General features: G+C 35.6%; 1 protein-coding gene across 1 annotated transcript in view; it reads right to left on the reverse strand.

The window, feature by feature from the left end:
• The window catches only part of LOC140138889 (uncharacterized), a 241675-nt gene extending 229901 nt beyond the window's left edge, over positions 1-11774 (reverse strand). The window contains exon 1 of the mRNA XM_072160672.1: positions 11715-11774. The gene's annotated coding sequence lies outside the window, so the exon portion shown is untranslated. The remainder of the gene's footprint in view (positions 1-11714) is intronic.
• Positions 11775-12474: the final 700 nt, after the last annotated feature.

Raw genomic sequence — 12474 nt, forward strand, 5'->3', positions numbered from 1 at the left:
ATTCTTTCTTATACCTACACTTAAGCAGTGGCGTAGATTTCGTTTTGACATGGGAGATTTTTTTAAGTACCCGGTACAGTGAACCTTATGGTACAAATAAATTCGCGGGAAGTCCCGAACAAGGTACTTTTTGATGAATATCTTGGCGGAAAATCAAATCGGCATCAAAGGAACAAAGCATTACGTAATTTATTTCCCCTCCTTTCTATATCTAACCTCCTAGGGTATAACTGTTGGAATCGATGCATTTAATAAACTGAAACGAACACACGGATGATATAATAAAGGAACGTAATTTAAGTTTGTTTCTAAGCTTTTCACTTCGCATATCACACGTTTTTATCAGGGATGCATTACAATACGTTAGTGTGTTGATTGAAATACTACGACGATGCGCTGTGGAAGTAATGAAAGGCTGTAGCAAGGTTTTTGTAATCAAGATATGGGAATCTATCATTTCGGATAGTGAAAAGAAAAACCTTCATTGTTATAGCTTTTAAAAAGCTTCTCTTTTAGAGCTACGGTTTAATGGATGTCTTTTGTGCAAACAATATAATAAGTTCTTTCATGCTTCAATATAGTACAATGTAAAACTGTAGCATCGGAATATTGACTATTGCAATACCTGTTACATGTGACCAAAACAGCTTTTCAGACCTCCGATGTATGTAATACCCAACATTCATCTAACAATAGAGAAAGAGACACTGAAGAGAGTAAGTTGATATCTGAGAAAAATTATACTAACTTGTCTTATAGCTTTGGTATAATATTCATAAACCGTCAAGTCTGATTTATGGCCATCTATCACCCGCTAGAAATAACAAGAAGACAAGGGAAGATAAGATGCTACTCGGAGCTTGCTTTATATAATGTGTGACTATCCCGCGCTTGAGTGAGTTTACGAGAGCGTAGATTGTTTTGACGAGCGCCTGAGGCATTACTTCTTCTTATCAATGAAGTGCTGCTTTTCCAGTAACTAATCTTCTTCACTTCCTTTTCACAAATCAAATGCAATTTGCTCAGTAAAGCATAGAACAGCTGGAAGCATCGTTCTGTTTTGTTTTATATTATTTCTCATCCCATTGTCTTCCTATTCGCTAATTAAACTTTAACATAAAACGGACAGCAACATCGTTAACTCAGCTTTGTTAAATACACCAAAATGCATTACGTTATCATTGTAATGGTTTCAAAAACCATCTACTTGATTATTTGCACCTTTGAAAGTTCAAAGGGCGACAACCATACAAGGTTACATACACATTCATTTCATCTAAAAGCAACTTATCGGTTTTTGACAAAGCTATTGTCCATTATATTTACAGTACTTTCTTATTCACAAAATATCAACGTAAATATTATTCTAATTATTCAAAACATATTTATCCTGATCAATGGATTACCAGATTTTAGAGCGTGTTTACCCTGAAATGAATGGATAGTTAATAATTCTTAATATTTCTATTCAAACTTGTAAGTAAAAGCCGAGAAAGCCGAGCAACCCATCCGGGATTTTTGAGAAATATAAGCATATTTTGAAAAAGAAAGAAAAAAGAAGAAGCTATACAAATGCATACAAATTGGGCATTTTAATGCTCTATTATTTTAGTTTTTTGATATTCAAGAGGTAGACATGAAGTGGTTTTACTATCCTACTCTTGTCTCAGTGATGGTCTTGAATTGCTTTCAATAATAACACCAGCTAAGGTTAAGAAGGTGTTAATGTGCACATGCGTCGTGAAGCACACTTCCATTCAACATGTTACTGTTTACAGTAGGGAGCCGTTCGAAGACTGGGCTTAACCAATAGCACTCATGTGTATTGAGTGTTCCTATCTTTTTACACTCATGTGTAATAATAGTCCATATTGATGTTATGGGAATGTGCGTCGAGTGAATTATTTTTGCAGCAAAAGACGGAAGTGCATACCTATGTGACTTGATCGGCAATATTATCATTAATATTACGTTTTCTGATCTACAATTTTCCTCTGGGTTTGAATCTGTTTTCGGCCTGCACAATAAAATCACAATGTCATCAACTGCTGCAGTAATTACTGATTAGGTAATAATGGTAAAACCGAAAGAAGCTTATGGTGCAGCTCTATCACAGTTGATAGAAACGCGTATTAAGTGAATGCGTTTCTCTGGGGTTGCGTTTGAAGTAAAATGATTTTTTGAAGCAACTATACTTGCTTAATTTAAAAAAAATCTTAGAGGGTTGGTACTTGGTAGTTCTAGGGTTAAAGTAGTAGCGTGGACACAACACACCACATAAGATGGCAAGTAATATAGACTAAGCATAATAATTTTGCCGATCAAATAAACCGTTGAATCATCTCGATCTGCGTCTACATCTAAATAGCGCGGCAATTGATTATAAATGGAATTTGGTTTTATGGCTATGGCTACAAGATGGCTTTAACAAAACATTTATACAATCAAATAGATTGCCCTATACGCATGCTACCTGCTACAATAATGTGAAGGCTATAGGCTGCTTGCAGACTTAAAGAGCGTAACATTCAGGAAGTTAAGCATAAAATCAACGATAACATAGTTTGATCTATGTTATCGCTAAGATGGCAACATGAATCATAAAGGTAGATGACATTTAACGTAATAAGTAACAGCGAGATTGTGCCAATACCTTTCGAGTATATCTTTCGGCCTTTTAAGATTATGATTCGTCGCTGCACTTAAACCTTTATAGTATTTCATGCAGGCGCATGTAGAGATAGATTGAGTTGATTCTAATGGCCCCATTGGTGGTTAGTCAACTAAGTGAACCTTTAGGTCACATGACAACAGGTGTCCTTTTGTTCACTTAAAATTCCATTACAAGGTATTGCAATGACATCTTGAAGGGAATCTGAGAGATTTCGCAAATGAAAACATTGCCTTATTTAAAAAAAAATTAAATACCGAGTAGTAATGTAGAGACCAAAATCTGTAATAATGAACATAACACTGAAATGAAACTTGTTGTGAGCGCACCGCGTTAAGGGGCTGTGCGATATTTATTAGAACTGGATGGAGTTTAAAATTGGGGAAGGGCAACACAAAAACTGGGGTTAACAATTTTTAGCAGGTCGAAAAGAGGCAATCGATTTTTGGTACACGTTTATGGGGCAATTTTTAATGCTCTAAAAAGGCGTATAAAACGTTACAGAAACTTTGAAAATATCCAAAGGTTTTTGCTTGATACACTCGCATATGATTATACTATTTAAGGTTTGAAAATGGAAACGAAACAAATTTGGCATGTGTAAAAGGGTGGGAAAAGGTTTTTTTGGCAGGCCAAGAAGAAGCACTTTTTTTGCACGCTGTTTGGAAATCCTTACCCCGGGGTTCATAATAAAGTACAACCCTTAAGTTTATTGAACTGTTGTGGAATTAAATTCCAGAACCGGAACTTTATTTCTAAAACATGACGTTTACACGGAAGACACTAAATTAAGCTCATTCTAATATTTTGTGCTCCACCGAACAGCATGTTAAAACTTTATTTTATTCCAACCAAAAATTCGGGAGGATGTGTTCGCACGTAGGGCTCTGTACGAAATGGTTACTCAAGTCAGTGATCCAATCCAGCTCCATGACTGGGAATAAAACGTGTGATTTGAATGTGTTCATTTGTTGATTCAACGAGAAAACGAGAATGCATAATTCAACTGAATCCCATACGAAGGAAATATTATATTACACAAATTTGAAAGACCAAACATTATTCTTTACCGAAATGTTACAAATTCCTTGTTATTGATTAGCGCGGAACTATGCAAAGACGACTGACTAGAATAAGTGTCGTTGCATACCACTCACAGTTTCTAATCGTAATTGGCCATTTGATGTTTTCTTATTTGCAAGATAAAGACTTTCTTAAAAATGTGTAACTTTACTGGATTACTAAGAAAAAGTCACGTGGCTCCACAATAGTGGCACCATACAAAGCATTATGCTTCTTTTATCGCCAAATACATTCATAGAATGTTTGAATAAACCGTCGATAGTCAATAAAATTGGGGCTTAAAAAAAATAACGTATAGTTTGTGCTTTTTCCAAAATGAAAAATGTGCAAAATTGATCCAACCACACGAGTAATATAGGATCTTGTCGGCAGAGACCAACCTTTACAATTTATTTTCATCTTAGTATATAATTATGAATCAAGAAACATTATAACACCAACAACAGATTTATACCTTGTAATGAACCTACACAAATCTCTGCTAAACTACTACAAGATAATACAAAAAGTAATGGGGAATTAAAGTTTCATTTTCTTAAATCTTCAATGGTAAAAATATAAAACAAGGGCTACAAAATACAATTTACTTCAATATTTTCAGAAAACAAAGTTCCTGGTCAAATTTGAACACATTGAGCACGTATTTGCCATCGCGTACCAAAATAGCTCAATAATCAGAGCCCTCATGAGATGAAACAAGTCCTCTGATTACAATGTGAGTGACCGCCACCGCCAAGTACAACTCAGAGTAGGTAGATCATGGTTTTAAGATAACAACTTTATTGAAGACTCATCCGGACTCAGAAACTGAACTTGCACCAAAAAACAGACGATTCTAAAATTTAATTTCGGTCATTTCTTAAATCTTCAATGTTTTCTTTCTTCAAAATACAATTTACTTCAATATTTTCAGAAAACAGAGCTCAACAGTTCAAGTTTAACACTTGTTTGCCATCGTGTATTACCAAATTAGCTCTTAATCAGATCAGAGCCCTCGTGAGATGGAACAAGTTCAGTGATCCCTTAAAAGGCCAGAGACTATGGAACAAATTATCTGATTACAATGTGAGTGACCGCCGCCACTTAGTACAATTCAAAGTAGGTAGATCATGGTTTTACGATAACTTTATTGACGACTCATTTGGACTCACAGGCTGAAATTGACTAAAAAACAGGCGCATTCTAGAATTTCATTTCGGCTGTTATGTAGAAATAATATTGAATTATCTATGTTTATCAGTCAAATGCGAGTGGATAAAGGTTATTTTACAGTATCTTGTAATATGAAATATGAAATCGAACACAAGAACACATGTTGTCACGTGACCTAGACTGGAAAAATCACTTCCCAACTAAAATGATCAATGTTTCTATTGAAATTTGCAAAGAAATAACATGTATACAAGGAATTAGACTCTTCATAACAAAACATGGTATTTTATTTATTACATCGTTCCGGGTATTAATAGAAAAATTCTGAAAAAAGGTAATACAAGGGCTTTAATTAAAAACCACAACTCTAAAAAATAAAACAAACAATACACCTCCCCATAAAATTGGTAGGAAAACAATATGTTCATTAGTGCTAATCACATTCCAAAGGAAAATGTTACGTAAAATATGAAGTACTTCTACAATACACTACTCTTACCTCTGTTAGGGTAATGAATTGCTTTCAATAATGACATCATCTACCATATAGAAGTATTTAATGTGCGCAAACGTCCCGCAGCACACTATCATCCATCATGTAAGAAAACTTAAGTAGGAAGCCGTTCGAAGAATGGGCTTAACCAATAGCACTCATGTGTATTGAGTGTTCCTATCTTTTTACACTCGTTGGTAATAATAGTCCACATTAATGTTATGGGAATCAGATAAGGGCATCGAGTGAATTATTTTTGTTCATATGCCGCAAAAGTGCATACCTACGTGATTTGATCTACAGTTATTAGAGAGAATGCGATTTCCAAACGTAGACATCGGACGTACGTTGATCTATTCAAAACCACTCTCCTGTATCGAAGCGAGGTCACGTATTTAGCTATTTTTGAAGATATTCCACGTGCGAAATCGACGTAGATACATCGTTGAAAATGCACAAAATTTGTCCATTTCACAATATGTTAAAGACAGTCAAAGATAATGAACATACGAAGGAAAGTCTAATTATTATTATGATCCTTTTGTTTGTAACAAATCATTATAATAAAGGTACAGCGATGTGTTAAAATGGACTAAATTTAAACGCAATATTCATACGCAGAGATTGTCCATTGAAATGTGTGTGATACTTTGGGTATAAAAAATTACCTTGCGATTTGACATTTTGGACTCAACGTAGCATTAAAACGTACGTTCCACCATGGTTTCACGTGGAAATAGGCTGATTTTACCTCGAGTCTAGGTAAATGAAACGTAGAGAACGAGTATTTCTCTACGAATGTTATAGCCAAAATATCATGTGTTTTTTATACAACTGAGGGGTGGTGCAATAACTTTGTGTATCCCCGAGGTGGTGAAGTATTATAGGGGGTGGGGGGGCGGGGGCAAATATTGGTTGGCAGGTCTAAAGGGGGGGCAAGCATTTTTTGCAGGTCGAAAGTTGGGTGGGGAGGGCAAGGAAATTTTGGCTCAGATATTCTAGGAACATTAGGAACACGTTGAAATATGCACAATTCCTGATCGGTTATTTATTTATTTATTTATTTATTTATTTGTCTGGCGATCTAGCTGAAATACAGCAAGATAATGTAAGATAGTAAATGTAAACCTGTATTTTAGCTAGAGTATCTCGAGCTAATGAACACGACCTTTTGCCAAAGCCTATGTAAATGAGTCATTGTGAATTAAAGCTGAGTTTATTCACCGCAGAAGTGACATAATTAATCGGATTAACTACCATATCAATAGATGAATACAATTTTTATTATATCGCTCTGCACTACAACGTTCACGCGGTACCCATGCATTGAACCATAGATGTCAAAGAAAGGATGTTCACTCGCACCTATAAGATTAGTATTTTTGAAAAGAGCTGTATTGTATTCAATCTATGTTTGCAGACATACACAGGTGATTAGTGCAATCTGCTTGTGTTGGCATGGTTGGGCGATCTATTCAAACATTGTATTCATCTATTGGGATTATTACGTCACTTCTTAACTTATAGAGGCCCTACATTCTTTTATCGATTGGCTCCAAACAAAGGATTTGAACCGGTGTCCTCCACCGTAGTTATGGCGGAGTGCAGTTCAACAAAAGCATGATTGCAATCTACCACGACATTTCGGCTCACACACATAAGAAATGCACTACGATAAAATAGGTTGATGAAAACAGTGCAACAGAGCATTAATGCCCAAAATTGAAAAGCTGTATAATTTATAAACAATATACACTACACATAAAAAAAAAATACTACAAGGGATTTTCAACATATAAGAATCCAAACAATCAAGTACCAACATGCACAGTTTTGTCCTTATATCACTTTTGGGTTTATAACAAAATGTTTTCAAGCCTCTATCGTGATTGGCAGCTGCATAAGACATCTCTTTGATAGCTGATAATGCCCATCTATTCACCAAGTGACTACTAACTGATGAGTACTGTCATTATGCTAATATGAAATCATTGTTTATCAACAAAGGCGAGGGACTCGTCTGTCGATATGCTCAAACAAACCGCTACACTGTTCAATGGCTTTCTTGTACTATATGAAATATGGTGGGCGATTTGAAATGCACGTGCCCTGAGCAAACTACGATGCGTACGCACACTGCAGGGTAAAGAACAATGGAAGTAGGACATATCGCCACAACACGAGCGTTTGTAAAGTATGTGGCCTCACTGCAATACATAGCTACGTAAAAACGTACGTGTTAACGTACGTCCTACGTCTACGTTTGGAAAATCGCAAGCTCTCTATTATTTATATAAGCTTGCTGATCTACAATTCTTCCTCTGGGGTTTCCTCCACTTTCTGCCTAATAAAATCGAAACTTCTTCAACTGCAGTAATTCCTGATTAGGTATTTCTGGCTAATGCTGTAAGGTGTTCATTGTACGTTACCTGTAACCACGTATTATTTTTTCTCTTGCATTCTATCGATTAATTCCTTCTGATCCATTTAATTATTGCCTTTCAATTTTCTGTCTCTCCTATTATCGTCTTCCATTCTTAACTGTTTGTTTATCACGTGTGTATTAGAAAACGTATTTAAGAAATAAAGGGTAATGCATTATCCTTTAAGTAGTAGATAAAGGGTGCGACATACACCATTAACATAGATAATCGGTGTCTTGATGAGGTATGGTGAGCATGTTACTGCCTGTAGAATATTTCTATTCTATTAGGCGACGAAAAAAAGAAACCTTGTTCTACGGGCGAACGGACCTTTCAAGTAGGGTCGGTCGGAATTATTGAGCTCGTAACCAAGCGTAATGCTTTGTGTAGAATGTGTAACGGCGCAAACATTACAAAATTTGTCTAATGTGGTATAACATGAGTTATTTTCAATCAATTTATTTCATTTACCAAAATTAACTCACAGCGTTACAATGCCAATAGCATGCCAATGCTCTGCGATTGCTGCATTGTAACAGATGATATTGATATGTAAGGGGTTTTTTTTCTTCAAAAAAGTAAATATACGGAGCAAGAGAAATATTAATTCATTTAACTCGCTTAAACTTGTACAAAGCAGTTTAGGTTTGATTTCAGTTTTTTATGTTATTTTGTGATCGTAGACTTTCTTAGTTTGAAGTCATCTGATCAAAGTTGATATAAGAAGTCTTAAAATTTTTGCAGTGCAATATTCATGAGAAAAGACACCTAGACGTGATCCTAATACGCTTCAAAAATATTAGATATTAGGGCATTTTAAAGCTTAACATTTGCTGAGGAGAACGCTTTTTTTAAAAATAGTTTTTGTTTTTTAATGATTTGGTATGTTAGTTGTAACCAGCAGGATCACGTTCACAGTTAGTGTAACTTTTATTGTTAAGCCATAACTAAGCCAGCATTAAACAGCATAATGGAGTTTCCATCAAACCAAGTTGCATACAGACCCTTGTGAACCGTTTGTTTTCTGTTTTGCTGAAGGTAACTTCAAGACTAGATTGCTTACAAAGTTTGTGATTAATATAGGAAGATTTTAAGCTCTAAAATTTGATATGGGTAGAAAAGGTATGTTTTTTTTCTTTCAAGGACGCATAAAATGATGCGTTTATGTCAAGGTTAGATCGCTTTGTTTGCAAATAAAACAGATATGCTCAAAGACATTGATGTGTCCTGTGCATCGAGCATACGGATGCTATTAGCATTGGTTTGATGTAAGATGTATGTTGTATAGATTTTAACCCCGCATTAGCATTTTTTTCCAGGAGGGAAAACACCTAAATTATTTTACAGTGGCTTTTCTAATCAAACTAGTAAGCACTTGTATAACAATACAACAGTATAAAAATGTAATGCAAGGTTTCTAATCGTACTTTCAATATGCTGTTTTTGTCTGCTTTTGTTTTTGGCTATAATAATTTTCTAATCAGATCTCAAAATTATATCCATACAATTTTAATTTTGGTTCGTTTTCATTTTACATGATTGCATTGTACAAGTGCACCTTAATTGTGCTTCATAAATGGTAACAATGTTCTGAAATGAATGGTACCAATGCGCCTCTATTCCTAGCTTTGAAAACACATAAACACAAATCTTTTCACGAAGACTTACAGTGTCAAAAGCAATAAAACAACACATTTTTATGTATTAGTCAGAAAAGGGCTTTTCAGTCTATATTGCACTTTTAGTTAGGAAGATATGGTTAACAGCTCGGCTCTTCAAAAAAAAATAGTCCACGGAATTTGTGTGTGCTATGGCTGATTTGTGTTAGTTCCCATCAACTATATATAAGGTGTGCTTCTTCTCTTTGCCTAAAGAAATATTTACCATTTTGAGAATTGTTACGCCATATTCGCCGATCACACAGTCATCTCAAAACGAGCTTATACCCACAGAGTGCGTGCGGTGTGTGTGTACGCCTGTCAAACGCATGCTTTATTTACCGCGTACACGCTGTGCCGGGGAGTCCTATGACAGAAACTTAAAAGAACCAATTTTCCCGTCTGAATATGGGCATAGAATGTATCTTTGTTAACATTCATATGAATGCATATACGCAGAAATATCAGCCTGTCTTCATTTTAAATAATTTTTCATATCCGATTTTTCATTAACGAATATAACATTTTTATGCTGAATTACCGGCTTAGAGAATCAGTCAATTACGGCAGAAAAACTTGCATGTTTATGTTAAGTCCATAGGGACTTTACCTTATTACGCCCTGAAGTTTTACTAGTGTAGTATTGGTGACAGAATTCAATAAGCAATCGATTGCGATTGACAAATGCATCTCAGGCCTTGACGAAATTGAGGCACAGAAGAGTAAAAGATAAAGAGATGCAAGCCTTCGAGTCATTAGAAAAGCGCACAGCAACCATTGGAGATACGACTGCCTTGCACTGTTAATACGATCTGAATTGATTGACCAAGTGCGATGTATTGAGTAGCAAACGAGGATAAAACATAGCAAATTGGTAAATGCGCATTTAAATGCAGGATATCGTAGAGTATAAATGGGTTTCTTGAAAAGTCTTAGCGAAGATTAATCTTGATCCCTAGTGCGATATCGTCAGCAAAAATCAGTCTATAAAGTGACGTAAACAGTGACGTATTACTCAAAAGACTGGCGTGATTACATGCGCGATCAAAGGGTCTGCATCTGTACACGCGTGAAGTAACTGCGACCAAGTACTGACGTCATGTCTCGAGGAAGCCAAGTAGACTATAATAGTCGCACATGTTTAATTGAAATAACCGTCTTAAAGGGAATGATCTAATGTTAGCATGTGCTATGCTGTTTTGATTGTACGGTTCTCACCAGAGGTTGTTTTACGCCAAAAATAATGATGTCGCGTGTTATATGAGACGATAGATGCACGACGACAACGGTTAAAATCAATACTTTTATTCTCATTCTTAAGGGGGTACTACACCCCTGTGGTAAATTTGTGACTATTTTTGCATTTTTCTCAAAAAATAATAACACACTGGTAACAAAAGTTATGTATATTATTGGGGCAAGGAATCAAGCACTTCAGTATATATGATAGGAAATGAGGTACATCCCAGCGGTACCTTATTTCTTATCATAAATAACAAAACCGCTTGTCTTGGGTCACTGAAATTCCAGTGTAGTAATTGGATTCCTTGCCCCTATAATATACATAACTTTTGTTACCAGTGTGTTATTAGTTTTTGAGACAAATGCAAAAATAGACACAAGTTTATCGAGGGGTGTAGTACCTCCTTAAACACTTCATGGTCATGGTCAGTAATTGCTGTGACAAAGTATGGTCAAAATCGATTAAAGTATATCAGAGTTAGGTAGAGTTTAGTGATTGACATAGGTGTAGATCCGGGGGAGGGGATATTGGGTGGATGGTCCATACTATCATCCCCCAATGTTGACGCCTGTATGTTGGTTTCTGACCAAATTAACCTCATATTTGGCCATTTTAGCCCCAAAAGTGCAATATTTTCACCATATTTCAACAGTTTAGCTTCAAAATGGCAAAATTTTTCGCGCGCTTCGCGAGCATTTGTACCATAGACTTATTATGTCACCAAAAGGTGTCGGAATTCACTATACTTCAAGAAAATTTTCCAACACCACCACCCCCCCCATGTCAAAAAGAAATCTACGCCACTGGTGATTGACAAAAGAAGAATTTACGTATGAAAATCCAAAACACAGCGTTGACACAGTGCACCGCTGTGTAATAAAATGGGTTAACCCAAACGAAATGTATACAATTTTTGATTTAAAGCATGAGATTTATGACATTTCTAAATGAACAAGATAATTCTATAAACAAGACGAGCATGTTTACTCACCAGTAAGGTGTTATCGATCCAGACGTAGTATTCCTTACGAGTAATAATTCCTCACTGAAAAATACAAGAAACAGGTTTGATTATTTAATTTTATTTTATTTAGCATTCAACATCAAAAATCGCTTAATAAATACATAAAATACATTGCAATAGGCCTATAATAAACAACTTTAAGTTGTAATATCATTAAAATGCTAAGTTACGCAAAGCAATTAACATGCATCAAACGTGATCCAATACTGATTTATTTGCGCTCCGGGATCGAATTATATTTCCCGCAGTAATTCTTTCTACTTGCGACTCTCTATCAAAAAAGTCATTTTTGGTATTGCTGAGTAGATCAATGCACTCCAATGATTGACATTCAAGTTAACATACGTTTAAAATAGATTAGTTAAAATGTTTCAAATATTTGACTTCATGTTTGTTTCCACCAATTTACGAAGCGTATTATGCCTTTGCTCCCTCGAGGTGTAAACACTCTCTGCCATGACTACTGCATAGTGCATCGTTTTGGAAACCCGTGGTATTATGGCGTATAAGCTATATAGCTCTTGTTATGCATACGGAATAGATTTTAGTGCCAAGACTTGGGTTTTGCACCGGGGTTTTGCAGCTCAGGAAGTTTGAAACGTGGGACCTGACTATCTTACTTCACAAGTTCGCCACTATGCATGTTAAGTGAAGGACTTCCAAACTACACGAGTTCCTGTTTTCGGCATTTTGAAAATTAAAGATTTCCCCCTAACTTTACTGGCTC

Source organism: Amphiura filiformis, chromosome 18, assembly GCF_039555335.1.
Source record: "Amphiura filiformis chromosome 18, Afil_fr2py, whole genome shotgun sequence".
Taxonomy (NCBI): domain Eukaryota; kingdom Metazoa; phylum Echinodermata; class Ophiuroidea; order Amphilepidida; family Amphiuridae; genus Amphiura; species Amphiura filiformis.